Below are 16,343 nucleotides of genomic sequence, written 5' to 3' on the forward strand. Positions count from 1 at the left end.
TGGTCCCTGTATTGGAAGCGATTTGCGATGGGGACTGCGAGTTTTGGCTGTCATCGAGTGAGACGCATTCGTTTGCCTGTGGACGCGTGACACCCTACTTGGTAATTTCGCTAGGAAGTGAATGCTTACAAGTTTATACGGCCGATAAAACAGCTATCTTGGTGTAGATCTCTAATAATTTGCTATTCGAATTGATTCTTCGCGTTTTGAGCGAAACTGCGCCTCCTTATGTTCAGTAACGGATTTCTTGGTTTTATACCCAGCTGATTGCGTGTTTAATGAACACATGTACATTTTATTCACTGCATTGACTATGGTGCCGCAGCTGTAGACGCTGACGTCTGCAACTATTTCAACATGACTAACACGGTCCACTTTCATTTTTAAATGTCAAGTATGTAGATAGGTTATACAATGTGGAAGCAGCAAGTACTTTCCGAAAGGAACGAATAGCTGTTTGCACGTGGAATACATACTGTCATGAACAAAATAGGACTGAGAAAAGTACATATCGCAATTCATAAAACTTCCTTTCACAGGTTTTATTCAAGCCATGAACACTTTTATCTACGCCGCTGCGACAAGTATCGCACTTTTGGTGGCTTCCGGTAAGTCCCACTATTTTCCATGACAATTGCATTTTTCTCTATCACAATGACCTCTCACTCACAGTCCCAAGGTTAGCTGTTGTAAAAACATAAATACCCAAGAAAGTGGATGGGGAAACGGTGCCGCGGTTGCTGAATTGGTTAGAGCATTTCACGTGAAATGCGAAGACGTGGAATCGTTCTCCACTCGCGGCAGGTTCTCTTTTAGGCACTTTCATTGCCATTAATCTATGATTTTTTTTAAATTCAAATAATAACTACAAGAAAATTTCCCAGTGTTTTCCTTGTTTGTTGGTTTCTTATGATATCATTAATAAAAATCTCGCTCCTCGGTTAACCCCCTTTCCTTTCGTTCATTACATAACGAGGAGCTGGAATCCGGCAACATTGGTGCCTTCAGGTAGCATGTGTGGGTTTTTTGACCAGATGCCTTCACCCAAAAAGATCACATACTCGAGACGCCTTCGGCAGACAGGATGTTCCAATTCCGCCGCCAAGATTTTTGAGCGGTGGCACTGGCTAACACTCCCAAGGTTAGTTGTAGTAGTTAGAAACATAACTAAACAAGACAGGAAAAGGGGAAACGGTGGCGCGGTATATCATTGGTTAGAGCAGCGCACGCGTATGGCGAAGACGTGGGATCGTTCCCCACCTGCGGCAAGTTGTTTTTTCCTCCACGTTCATTTCCAATAATTTATTGGTTTTTTTATTTCATTAATTAGGCAAAAGTAACTTCCCCTATGTTGTACTTGGTGTCCTCTTTTGTTGCCTTTTTATGATATATCTACATATATATACCTAATGTGCGCTCGCTATACAGGGTGTCCGATGTGACGTACGCCAAACTATAATTATAGAAAATTCTAATGCCTCGTAGCTCGACAGAACCAAGGTAATGTTATTTGCTGTCGCTTGGAAATACTCAGCTTATTTTTTTTCCCTTCCGCTTAATTATATAATTAGTGAAAAGTATTGATCAACGCCAACATTATAGTTAGATTGAACGTGTCAATGAGGAAATTGTAGAGGGACATGAAAAGCTCCCGATACCGCTTTCTGTTGCTCAATAGATGCAATATAAACGTGTTTTTCCGAGCGTGAAAGGAGCACGCAAATACACGTAGAGAGAGATAAGGGAACAAGGAAAGGCAGGGAGGTTAACCAGACTGAGTCCAGTTAGCTACCCTACACATGGTGAGGGGAATGGGGAGTGAAAGAGAAAGAGAGAACTTAGGTGTAGGATGTCTATAGCAGGGCACTCAAGTGTGTTGCCTTCAGGTAGGGAAAAAGCGCTCGAACTGCCTTTTGGGCTAATGAACTGTGAGGCTAGGCTCCCAAGATCTTCGCTTCCGTAAATGGCCTGTCGTCCAATCTATTCAAGGCACACTGGAGAGTCTCACGTTGATTATCGAAGCGAGAACAGTGGCACAGAAGGTGACTGATGGTCTCTTCACACTTGCACTTAGCGCACATTGGTGAATCCGCCATTCCAATACGATAGCTGTAGGAGTTGGTGAATGCTACTCCTACCCACAGCCGACACAGCAGTGTTGCTTCGCGTCGTTGTAGGTTCGCTGGTAATTTAAGTTTCAGTGATGCGTAGAGGCTGTATAAACGACACTTAGAGTTCTGTGGTGTATGCCAGTAACTTAACGTGATGGTACGAGCGAGACTACGAAGCTCTCTTGCAGCGTCGACTCTGGATAAAGGTATAAGGATTGTCGGTGAGCCAGCCTTGGCACGTCGGGCAGCGTCATCGGCGAGGTGATTACCAACGATGCCATAACGTCCCGGCAGCCACTGAAATATGATATGTCCTCGTTCAGAAGCGAAATGGCAAGTTTCGTTAATTTTTGACACCAGCTGTTCATAATTGCCACGTCGTAAACTTCGCAAGCTCTGGAGGGCTGCTTTCGAGTCACAAAATACTGCCCATTTGTTGGGCGGTTCTTTTTCAATATATTCGACAGAAGCGCGAAGAGCGGCCAGTTCGGAACCTGTAGATGTCGTTACGTGTTGAGTCTTAGGCATGGTTTGAAGGCGCTTTCATGGTAATGAGTTACTCCTTTACTCAATCTTTAAAGAAATACTAGCCGGAAGAGCAACGCAGCAAAGAAAAAGAAGTCACTTTCAAGATTTTTAGGTAAAACTAATAGAGGAACGTCGGGAGCTCACTTGAAAAATTATAGAGGTTACTAATGCTGTTTAATACCATCACGTACGGACGCAACAAATCAAAGCTCCTTCATCGAAAAGGCGCTTAGTAGCACATACTAAACAGCCGGCGGAAGCACCAGGGCCGACGTTAAGCAACGGCTATCCGCTCACGATGGCTACCAAACGAAAACCAACACAGTGAGCACACGATACGCTGTCGTCTCAGCCGCTTTTTTACTAAATAGTTATGTTCAAAGCGCATGCGAAGAGCAAAGAATGTCTCCGTTCCGACAAACTTTTGTCTTCTGCAACAGTTCTAAACGTTCTAGTGTGTTAATTGAGTTCTAGACAGTCTAGTGACTGCAGTCGCAACTTTGGCACACAAATCCTAGCGACAAAATCTGCCTCATACGCATCCTCTACCATATGAAACCAAGTTTATTATAAAGGATTGGCACGTTCGCACTTGGAAGGGCTCCTTTTCCCCGGAATCTTGCACTACAGCAGCTTCATATATGTAAATTCTTCTTTTCACACCACACATATTGTATTACTCATGCATTTTCATATTGCAGAACAGGACATTGGAGACTCATCGGAGGGTAAGTTGTGAACTTGGATTTGTTTTTCCGTAATGAGCGCCTACATGACACAAAGGTAGCCATGTAAATGCACCAGGTTATGTCTGCAACTAGTGCACGATTTGCGATAAAAAGAAATATAGAAAGGTAATTTAGAACTAATAAGTCATTTGGAAGTAGCGAAACAAAGTGTATTTTGCAAAATTATCTTAACGCGTACGGGAAGTAAGCGGTGATTTATTAGTGTGCCAGAATGGAAACGAGGGCAAGGGAAGCATAGTCGATCTTTTAAAAGAATGACGTTATTAGGGAATCTTGCAGGTAAAAGAAAAGTCGGATCACACGGGATAGGCGTAATGCAGATTGCTGTGAGAATCTCTCATCATGAAATGAAGAGACATAAGAAAAGGAAGTATTAGAAGATTCAAGAGTGGTTATAAAAAGAGTGGTAAAGTTTATTATTTTCGCTGTAGACGACGAGCCTGTTACACATGCAACGCTCTATGACAAGTACTATCTGCGAATGTAACTGTTTGTTGCATTTCCTCAAATACCTTTATATGGATAGGTTGTGTGCTCCGCCGTGAAATCAACTTGCTTTGGTTGCGCGAAGAAAAATAGTATCTCGTTCTGGGATAGCGAGATCTCGAGTTCAAACTCATTGCACATTTAACATCAATTTAAGGATGATATACTGAACGGTACAGCACTCAGAGCAGCCGCCCTACCTTCATTAAAGTGTTAATGAACAGAATACAGAGACTCCTTCTTTAACTAACGATGAAGTTAGAAGGGCGTTGCAAGAAATGACCTGGGGAAAAGTGGCCAGAGAAGATGGAATAACAGCCGATTTAATCACAGATGAAGGGTATATGCCTGAAAAGATTGCTGCCCTTTATGCTCAATGCCTCACGATTTCAAGAGTGCCAAAGAACTGGAAGAATATCAATATTACACTAACACACAAGAAGGGAGACATTAAAGAATTGAAACACTATAGGCCCATGAGGCTACTTCCAGTGCTGTAAAAAATATTCACCAGGACATTTTCCAATAGACAAAAGGCTTCAGCTGACTTCATTCAACCAAGAAAACAGGCTGGCTTCAGGATGCAATATTCTACAAGTCATCACATTCATGTCATCTATCAGGTAATCGAGAAATCTGCAGCGTGCAGTTAACCCCTCTATATGGCTTTCGTAGTTTATGGAAAGGCATTTCATTCAGTAGACATATGAGAATTCATAGAGGCATTACGTAATCAAAGAGTACATGAGGGATGCGTGAATATCTTGGGAAATATGTACAAGATTCGACAGCTACTTCCCTTCTCTCCAAGAAAAAACGGAAAGTTATTCATCAAGAAAGGGGCCAGGCAAGGAGACACAATCTGTGCAATGCAGTTCTCTGCATGTTTGGAAGAAGCATTCACGCTGTTAAACTGGGCAGGCTTAAGAATGAAGATAAACGGTGAATATGTCAGCGACCTGTGGTTTGCAGATGACATTATCCTGTTCATCAACACTGTGGATGAATTACAACGAATGATTCAGGACCTTGACAGAGAAATCGCAAGACTGGGCTGCAGAAGACAAAGATAATGCTCAATAGCCTGGCAAAGGAACACGAGTTCAGGATCGCCAATGAGCCTCTAGAGTATGTGAAGGAGTACGTGTATCTATGCCATTATCGCACAGGGGACTCTGAATCAGCGAAAAAAATATTTACAGAAGAATAAAAATGGGTTGGAGTACATACGGCAGACATTTGCCAGATTCTAAGTGAGAGCTTGCCACTATTATTGAAAAGAAAGGTTTACAATCACTGCAACATACCGGTGCCAACATATGGGGAAGAAACTTGGAATTTGACAAGGAAGCTCGAGAAAAGGTTCTACGCAAGGAGCAGTGGAATGAAGAATATTAGCCGCAATATTAAGAGACAAGAAGAGAGCGGTGTGCATCAGAAAGGAAATGGGGATAGTCGGTATTCTATTTGAGATTAAGAGAAAAGAATGAAGCTGGGGCAGGCCATGTAATGCGTAGGGTCGATGACTGGCGGACCATTCGAATTATAGAGTGAATGCCACCAGTAGGGAAGCGCTGTTGAGGACGGCAGGGAACTCGATGGGGTGATGAGATTAGGAAATTTGCGGGCACAAGTTGGAATCAATTAGCGCAGGACAGGGGTAATTTGAGATCACAGGGAGAGGCCTTCGTCCTGCATTTGACATAAATAGGCTGATGAATTTGGTTATGATCATAAAAGGTGCATGTTTCACTGAAGTCCATCAATATTAAAGTAGTATGTGTAAGATCTCGAGCGACATTTTATTTCCAGTGTCTCTCCATGAAACCGTATTCCTTCACAGGCAGCAGCTGACAACTGACCTGCGCAGTTCAGACTACAGGGAGAAGTTTATTCTTTGTGTGTGAGTTATGGATTTCTCGAAGAGGTGCAAGTCACCTAGGCGAAACCTTGCTTGCGACTACAGCTGCAGGCGTTAACCTCGTTGGCGCGAAACTGTGGCATAGGTTTCGAATGGTATTCCATTGGGAACTATTGAGTATCTAATTCCTGGATATAAAATATGTAGAAGCGAAATTAATCTTTTGCTACCCAGAAGATATTGTGCTGTATTACATAGGTACGCGTTTTAAAAGTGGCTTGCCTAATCATTAAATATTAGCTTTTGGGCTAATTGGTGATTCAGTCATTGTAGCAGTGTTAAGTAACATACAAGGGAGAGAGAGATGAAAGGAAGGCATGGATGTTAACCATTGAAGAGTCTGGCTGGCACATACAAACTGGGGAAAAATGATAGTATGCACGACAGACGGCTGAAATCACTGTTCTCCATTTTTATGCGTTTGTATGGCACGTAACACAGTAACGAAGAATCATGTGTTGATGTGAAGAAATTTTCCATGTACGTCTCATGCTGCTTACATAAAGCTTGGGATTAAACTCCCAAAAATTATACGAAGAGCTTGGGTACCTAATGTGTCTACGGAGCATTGTAAGTGGGATTTTCACTATAATTTGCGCATAGGCCAACATCACAATACTTTTAAATAAAGCAATGTTAGGGATATCAGCAATACTTTCTAAACAAACCATTTTTTTAAAACATTCTCTTCTTTCTTTGTGATTGTATAAGTTATTGTGCGCTTATGACGGACAGAAGGTGACACGACGAGCCTGTAGTGAGCATGGAAGTGTCTGGGCTGCTTCTTCGGGCGCTTATTTTACAGTATAAAACGTAGAAAAGAAATCCCCCAAACAAATTACGTTTTGGTATTCAAACGTGCGACCGGGATTTAGATAAAGAAATGAAGCTGACCTGGCTCGCATGCGGCGCTGTCAGGTTAGATTCTCCATCTTGTAAGTTAACGCGATCAATTATCACATCTGTCGTGGAGGGCCGGGGCAAGCGAGCTACTACCTAGTGCTACCTGGGGACACCGTCTGCCATCGACGGAGGCACAACAGTACAAGCTTCGCCGGAGCCGTTGACTTGCGGACTTGGCACTACTCCTTACCACTGCAGGGAGCCGCGGACCTTCACAGAAAAACACGGCAACGATGTGGATGAATAGCTCCACCACTAATAATGGCTGAGCCGTTCCAACGCTTGGAATGCCGCTAGCCAGCTGTCTAACGTGCGACTTGATTTTACTGAGTTGGTATGGTTTGAGAACCATTAAGACATTGACTATCTGGGAACTCTTTTAGAGGAAATAAAGAAATATTTTGCGGAAACAACGGAGAAAGAACGTGGGGAGCAGAAGTTGTCGCATAGCGCTCAAGTCGCCGGGGATGCTGGCAGAACGTACATTGAAGAGATACTGAAGTTGTGAAAGTCAGCGGATGCCCACATGGCGGAAGAGGACAAGGTGGGCCATATTCTCAAAGATATTGTTTGTCACTGCCTCATCGGCAAGGAGAGTCTGGAATCAGCGTCTGAAGTCATTATTCACTGTCGAACCTTCGAGGCCCTTAAAGGACGTCGCATCACTTCGAAGATTAGACGTCTGGCCAACCTCGCGACGGTCGCCACCGTCGATGTATGATTGACTCACCTTGATTCACTACCTGCCGATCTTTCCTCCACCATTCGTCCGATGGTACGCGAGGAACTACGTCGGCATGCTTCTCTTCCTGCGCAAGCTAGAGACACGCAGATTGATATACCATCCACAACTACCAGTGCGGCAAGTTTCGACGAGCGCAGCTGCTCGAACCGTGGGCCTCGGCCGAGGTCTCCATTACCAAAGGCCATTAACGTCGAGCCGGGTTTTACGCCCCGTGACAGTCATAGCTACAACAGCCGACCGTCTCTTTTTGTTCAGAATGGAATGCCGCGCACATTCAGAACACCGCGACTTTGGGCATGTCACGTGAACACCCCGTGTGGTACTAGTGCGGTATTTGGGTACACATCGCCCAGTTCTGCTCTTCGCGAAGTCAGCCACGTACGACATTTTCCGAGCAATCTGCGGCACTCCCAAGGGGAAACCAACGGCCCGATCACATATACTGGCATTCGAATTCAATTACCCAGCAGGCCGTGTACCGGCAGAACGTCCGTAGTGACTCTCCCGCCTCAGTGCGAATCCTGACGCCGCCTATTACGCGCCAGCGATGGTCACCATCTCCACGGCTCTGGCCGCGGCTCGCATCTCCGGTACCTGGAAACTAGCCTTTGCGGCCGATGGAGGTGAGGTCGCTGGATTTACCACATTGCACACAAGTATGCTTCCACCAGTTTCGATGCTTCAAAAGAAGTCTCAATTGCATTTTCACGATGTTCCCACAATGGCTCTGAGAGACACCGGAGAAACTGTTTCTGTGACAGGTGAAGATTGCAAGGAACTACTTGGCCGTAAAGGTATGTTTCATTGGGACAAATTTACTACTTTTCGGGCAATTAGCGACGTGCCTTTGTGCCCATTCGGTGTACGTACCATGTCTGTTTGTGCCGCTGGCAAGACCTTCAAGGGAGAATTTGCTTTACTTGCTCGTTTCACACGAGCGAATTTTTGCAACAGTGTCGTGCGACTGTGGACTGCGGGGCAAGCGAAGTTCAGTAGGCCGCTCTCGCCCCGCAGCCTCCCTGTCGAAGTGACCCCTTCGCGGTAGTAAAAAGTACCGTTCTTACGGCTAGGTCCCCCTCAAGCTTGCCTGTTATTATTTCGATGACCGACCCGAGTACAGTTTCACTCGACGTTGTGATTTAGTCGTTGCCGTTGCCTAGTCTGAAGAAAAATACGTTTGTGCTTCGCTGCCTCGTATCGCTTACTAGCAGAAAAAAACACAGTTAAGGGTTGTTAACTATACGGCCAAGTCAGGTACGGTTCCGGAGTGTGTGCGCCTTGCCCTGTTTGAGGAGTGTGGCATCTTCAATGGAGCCCAAAGCATTTGCGTGACATCTGAAATTGCTAATGTCTCGGTTACAGGATCAGAGTGCTTTAAAATGATTAGCAAGTACCTTCCCTCGCAGAAGCGCAAAGCCTTGGTTACATTGTTGGCTAGAAACGTTGAAGTACTTTTTTTTGCACAGAAGGCGCATGTAATTCAGGTACCGAGCTGACGCACCCATCACAAGAGTGACACCGGATGTGCGCATCCTCTCCAACCGTAGCCTTATCGAATTTCCGCGTCTGAGCGCAAAGCCATTTCAAAGTAGGTCAGCGAGTTGCCAACCACTGGCGTAATTCGAGAATCCTCAAGTCCCTGGGCTGCGCCCGTTATCTTGGTCAAGAAAAAGGGCGGGCCATGGAGGTTCTCTATTGGCTATCAAAATCTCAACTCCATAACCAAAAAGGACGTCTACTGGTTTCCTCGCATCGATGGCGGTGTCGATTGCTTACATTCGGCGCCTTATTTTTCCTCGGTAGACTTGCGATCCGGGCATTGACAAATTCTTATGGATCCGACTGTGAAAGAAAAGAAAGCTTTTGTAACGCCAGAATGTTTGTTTCAATTTAGTGTCAGGCCGTTTATTTAATGTGAATGCCCCCGCAACGTTTTTAAGATATAAGATATATAAGATATATAAGCTACGTTTTTTAAGGAGTGGGCAAGGCAGTACCCGAGGGATGCAGTCACGCCTAAACCTGTTCGTCGTTTTTATGCAAGTCTTTGCCTCGGGCATCGACACTGCTTCTTTTCATCCCGTCGACGGTCAGTATGCTGCGCCGGGGAATGAACGACATCACCATGTGCCAGTGACGATGCTCTTCCATGCCAACACTGGATTTCGCAACGACACCGATGGCTGCTTCCCTGAACGTTATCGGCCTTCGCGTTGGCTATCCCAAGTAACATCGACATCATAAAAATTCTTAGAAACTGCCCCTCAAGATTTGTACGCCAGTGGGCAAGGCAGCACCAGAGGGATGCAGTCACGGCTAAACCTGTTCGTCTTTTTCATGCAGGTTAGTAGATATCGCAATTCCTGTGAATTTAAAAGTGATTCCCTCTGTTTGGTTGTGCTGCCTTGCCCAGGCGTGTTGCTTGAATGTTTTACTGAGTGTTTTGACTCATGTTGTCTGCTTGCACTGTTGTTAAGCGGGGACGTTGAGCTTAATCCAGGCCCAGCGATAGCAGAGCAACTCGAAGAAATTCTCCAAAATGAAAAAGCTTCTTCATGTGAACTAAAGGCTATCGGAGTTCATCTAGACTCGCACATCACTGTGACAAACGTGAGACTGTCTTCCATTGAAGGTAAACTGGAAGTGCTTCCACAGACAGCTAAAAGGATGGAGACATGCGAGCAATCGCTTGAGGAACTAAACGAAGAGACTGCTTCACTAAGGAGAAATGTGGACAACACTGAAAATTATTCTCGACGAAACAATCTGCTCGTGTGTGGTATTCAGGAGTCTGAAGCAGAGACGGTAAATAGTCTTAAGAAACATATTCTAACAGAAATTTTGGAACGCAAACTTGAAATAAAAGTAGAGAGCCTAGAAAGTTTCCACCGCCTTGGAAGAAAAGCGGTAGGTAAAGCACGTCCGGTAATTATACGGCTTTTTGACTTCACTGAAAATGCGGAACTTCTCAGAAATGCTTCAAGCTGAAGGGAACTGAAACGTACATTTCGGAAGACTTTTCACCTAGGCTAAGAAAAATTAGAAAGCTGCTCTGGGCTACTGCTAAAGATAACGAGCCTGGGGATAACGTGTACCTTAAGTATAACCAATTAGTCATTAACAAAGAGGTCTACGCGTGGGATGAAAGGAAAAATCAAAGGTTTAAAGTACCTGAAGCCGCTTCATGCGGTATTGATCACAGCTATGAGAGTGGTATAACGAAAGCCTCACAACCGGGGAAAAGTGCAGGTCGTCCGTGAAGGTAATGCGCCAATGCTTCTAGTACTTGACAAGCCACAGGTTCAGAATCAGTGTCTTTTTCTTACGCCCATGGTTCTCCGAATCAAGCGAAGCATAAACCGCCATCGGTTAATATTAACGCTGGTAGTTCTCTTGACGTCAAGACGACCCTATCGCCAGATACGTGCCAGTTACGTGTGATATCCCTAAGCGCTAGAAGCATTGTAAACAAAATAGATAGCCTTGAAGTTCTGCTCATTTCTTTCGATCCTCACCTACTGGTGATTTCTGAGACATGGTTACATAGTGGTATTCTTGATGAAGAAATTGTGCCACCGGACTACGTCATATACAGACGCGATGGCGGCTCACATGGTGGAGGCGTTGCTGTGATCGCGAAACGTGCAGTAAACGTAACGCTGCTTGAACAAATTGATCAGCATGAAAGTTTGTTGTTGCATGTTACTGCGCATGGTCTCACTTTTTTCTTTGTGCTGTGTATCGTGCACCTGACGCAGCGGATTCTTTCATATATAGTTTATTTGACCGCTTAATACCTTACCAAAACCGCAACTTAATTATTACCGGTGATTTTGATTTCCGTGCTATCCATTGCGATAAACCGTATTATGGCCTGTCTGTCTCATGTGATATTATTCTTGATCTGATGTTTTCTTCAAACCTTAAGCAGACCATTCATGCATACACCAGAGAGACATCTGTCTTAGACGTTTTCTTTGTTAGTCAAATCTTTTTTGATGGAGTGCTTAGTGTTGAAGCTGGAATCTCGGACCATCGTCTGTTGTTCTTCTGTTGTGTTTCGCCAATTGTTTCAGGGATGCGTCCGGTTAAAATGACCAGGAACTACGCACGTGCTGACGATAGCGCTATCATCGACACTTTACAATCACAGTTAGATAACCCTTGCTGCAATGACTTTCGTAGTTTATGGCAGCACTTGAAGAATACAGTACAGTATACTATTGAACATTTTGTTCCCCTTAGAAAGGTTCGTATTATTCGCCGCAATCCTTGGATAAGTCGTGAAATTATTCAAATTAAACGCAAAGTAAGTCGCTTTAGGAAGTATAAAATACCTTGTCCGCCACAGTTTCAGGTTCTAAAAGAGGAACTTCCCTGTAAGTTAAAATTAGCAAAGTACCGTTGTTTTGACACGACGCGCGCCGAATTTATCAGAAGTGATCCCCCAAAATTCTGGAATTTTCTAGGTCGCAGGACTGACCACTTGACCAAAATTCGAGTTAATAACAGCGTTGTAACCGACTCCACGATCTTAGCGCAAGGTTCTAAGTCGTATTTTCAAAGCGAGTTCCTTACGGAACGGGCAACCACAGCTAGAATTACAGTTAAAGATCCTGGTGACGTACCAACTATCTCTGTGAATGGTGTTGTGTATACGCTGCATAAATTCGTAGATAAAAGGTCTGGGTTTCGATGGGCTTCCAAATGCCTTTCTGAAGCGTTTTGCAGCACAGATATCTATTTCCTAACGAGGATCTTTCAAGTCTCGTTACTTTCGGGAGATGTGCCGGAGGACTGGAGGATGGCCCGCGTTGTACCAATTCTAAAAGAAGAGGACAAGCTAGCCATTTCTAATTATCGACCAATCTCAATCACTTCCTCTTGTCGCAAGCTGCTTGAACACATAGTTTCTGGTTATCTGAACTCCTATCTTGCTGAAAATAACATTTTATCACCTGCACAACATGGCTTTCCGAAAAAAATGTGCACTGTGACACAGTTAGTTGCAACAATTCGTGATTTTTCTGTTGTGCTTAATAAATCAGGGCAGATCGATGTACTTACTTTAGATTTCCGCAAGGCATGTGACACAGTTCCCCACAGTAAACTTATTTATAAGCTGGAAAATATGGCACCCCTACTTACCTTGTTTATTGGATTAATGCTTATTTGAAACACAGGACACAGTACGTAGAGGTTAGTGGTTGTAAATCTGAAGTGTTTCCAGTTAGGTCCGGTGTACCCCAAGGAAGCGTTTTAGGCCCGCTGCTCTTCTTAATGTATATAATGATTTGCCGGCTGTTATTTCCGAAAATGTCTCTGCCAGGCTTTTTGCAGATGACTGCATTTTTTTCAAGAGCATAAAAGAGCGTACTGATCATTACCTCTTACAAAACTCGCTATTAGCTGCTCATCAATGGTGCCTAAATGGAATATGCAACTTAACCAAGATAAATCTGTCCTCTTGCGAATTTAGCGCGAAAAGCAGGTTTCTCCTGTCTCTTACAGCCTTGTAAATCACTCTATTATGGAGGTCACACATCATAAATATTAGGGATTACAATAACAATCGATTTAACCTGGTCTGCGCATATTGCAGACATTTGTTCCTCATCATTTTCCAAACTGTGCTTTCTGAGGCGGAAGCTTAGAGGCGCTCCAAGTAAGCTTGAACGTCTTGCATACATAACATTTATTAGATCAAAATTAGAGTACGCATCGGTCTTATGGGACCCGTTCATAAAAAAAGGACATTTACCAGCTTGAGATGGTGCAAAGGAAAGCGATTAGGTTTATTTCTAACAAATACAGAAGGCTTGATTCACCTACGACGCTAATGAAAACAAATAACATCCAACAACTTCAAGTACGTAGGAAAATGTCCCGTTTGTTGTTCCTGCATAACCTTTTAGCACATAAACTAAACATTTCGCATCCCACAGTACTTAAACAGCTATCGTCTAGACGAACACACCACACAGGAAGTCATTTAGTGGAACCAATTTTTGCAAGAACTGAAACATCCAAACACAGTTTTTTCCCGAGGACCGTTTCCGACTGGAACTGTCTTCCGGGGGCCATTTTCCAGTCGGCTAATTTTGTTAAAGCTCTAGAAGAGCACTTATTTGAGTGAATGACTGCTGCATATGTGCGTATACGTGTATATATGTATAAATATGTATATGTGTATACATACTTTTCTGCTTGTTTATCTTTATTAGCGGCAATCTGATAAACTGCCGTTCTTTTTTTTTCTTTTTTCTCTTTATGTCACAGTGTATTTCCATGCCTTGTACAGCCTCTCCTGCATGGGCCATAACTATTGGCCTGCAGTATTCGGAAATAAATAAACAAATAAATAAATAAATATATGGACACTATTTACGAGCACTCAAATGGTAAATCAGTTTGTGCTACCTGGATGATGTGGTGATTTTTGACCGAACATTCGACTAACATAACCAACACCAAGAGCTTGTTATAACCTGTTTGGAGAAAGCTCCACTGACATCGAACTCCCAGAAATGTCGTTTTAGAGAACGCGAGACACTTGTTCTGGGACACCCTGTGAAGAAAAATGGCGTTAAACCGGATTCGCCGAAAGTTGCCGCTGTCAGAAACTTCAAGAAGCCTAAATCTCTCCGGGACCTACGAAGTTTTCTAGGCATATTTTCATGCTTCAAATCAAATCAACTTTTTATTCTCCAGTTTGCATACTAAATGGTCATTTTGGGCTAAAAGCTACGTACATAGCTTGACACGCCCCAGCTTGACGTAGCTTTACGTTCCGTCGCTTTACTCCACATTTTGCTGCGGGGACACAGCAACTGACTGATACTGCAAAAAGATGTGCCTTTCCGCTGGACACCGAATTGTGACTGCATTTACGCAGCTAAAGTTCATGCTGACATCGGACCCGGTGCTGCGCCACTTTTATTCTTCTGCTTCCACAGAAATTAATAGCGGTGCCTGTGGAAGTGGCCTCGGCGCTGTGCTTGTCCAACACCGCGACAATGTTGAACACGTGTTTGCCTATGCAAGCCGTTCATTCAGCAAGGCAGAGCGCAACTGCAGAGTGACAGAACAGGAGTGCCTGACCGTCATTTTCGTCGTTCACACGCTCTAAGTCATCACCAACCATCATTCTCTTTCTTGGTTAGTAGGGATACGTGACCCCTCTGGCCAACTTGCGCAATGGGTCCTTCACTTATCCGATTTTGACTTTGTAGCAGTCTGCAAAAGCGGTAACTGCCACGTAGACGCTAACTGTCTAGCGTGCCTACGTCTACCTACGACTGAGTGCGACACTGACAATTTCGATCAATATATGAACGCTATCGACGCCCCGTTCCCTGATCTCGCGATATTCCGGAAAACACATGACAGCCGGTGCTTACATCCTCTGTTCGCTTCTGCGAATGAATAGGCGAACCCAAGCTGTTTTGTGGCCCACGACGACATCCTCTACAAGAAAAATTATTCAGGCCAAGGAGCCCGGCAGCTTCTCGTCGTTCCACGTACTCGACGTTCCCACGTGCTTCGTTTCACAAACGATGATGCAACTTGCGGCCACCTGGACTTTGCCCGAACGTTTTACCGCATCCAGGAAAGGTTCTACTGGCCCAAGATGCGACACGACACCAAAAAATACGTTGCGGGTTGCGAACAATGCCAACGCCACAAGCGTCCACGGCTAAGCCGCCTAGACTACTTCATCCTGCACCACTTCTTATCTCTCCATTCGAGGCTGTTGGTGTCAATCTCCTCGGCACATTTCCGCGATCAAACAACGTCAATTGATGGGTAGTCGTCGTTGTGACCATCCGATGCACTATGCAAAAACTGCCGCAATACCTGCAGCAACGACCTTCCATGTATCACAGTTTATACACCGCTTTGTAATTGTACATCACCGTCTTGCACGACTCATCATTCGTGACTGCGGGCGTGAGTTCGTCACTGACGTTGTTGAGACGATTATGTGTCTGTCTGCCTGCCAGTTCTGCCGTGCCACTCCATATCACCCGCAGACCAATGGCCTCGTAGAGCGCACAAACACGACTCTTGCGAACAGGTTACCCATTTAGCTCGATTCCAAGCACGAAACCTGTGACCAAGTACTATGTTTCATCACTTACGCTTACAACACCGCCAATCCAGAGACTATAAGGTACCCTTTATTTTATCTGCTCTATTGTCGCTTTCCACGCAGCTGTCTCGACAGCAATCTTCCTTTTACGCTAGACGTGGATATTTTGCTTGGCGAGATATTGTGCCGAGCCGAAGAAGCCCGTCGCTTCGCACACTTACAATCTCTCGTTTGTCAACAGCGTTTACCAATTCCTTACGACGCCCGCCATCGGTGCGTGTCTTGCACTAAAGGCGACCTTGTGTGCTTGTGGACACCGGTCCGCAAACGCGGTCTTTGTGGGAAGTTCTTAGGCCGCTACTCTGGTCCATTTGTCATTGCCGACCGCCTCAGTGACGTTACGTATGGAATCTCCTGCGTCACATGCAGTGGTCGCCGGTCTAGAAAGACACAGTTGACACATGTCGAGCACCTTAAAGGGAAGCTGAAAGCTTTTCAAGAAAAAGTGAGGGAAGAGCAGTACGTCGTGGTTTTCAACCCCCTGAATTCGAATATCGCATCGAAATTGAGCGAAAGAAAGCACAAGCATATTTTATTTCGACGAAAAGTGCAGCAGCAGACACGCCCAGCTCGCGCGCCTCGTTTCTGCCTGTGATTGGTCGGGTGCCTCGTGACGTCAACAATGGTGTTCATCCGCACCGACTGCTGCCGTTACACACGAAGCACGGTGCAAGGTAGTTTGGTGGTGTTTTGATGAGACGGTCATGGAAAATTTCGAGAGCTTGCGTTGCTCTGAGGAGTTCGGCGT

This window comes from Dermacentor variabilis, chromosome 3 (assembly GCF_050947875.1).
Source record: "Dermacentor variabilis isolate Ectoservices chromosome 3, ASM5094787v1, whole genome shotgun sequence".
Classification (NCBI taxonomy): domain Eukaryota; kingdom Metazoa; phylum Arthropoda; class Arachnida; order Ixodida; family Ixodidae; genus Dermacentor; species Dermacentor variabilis.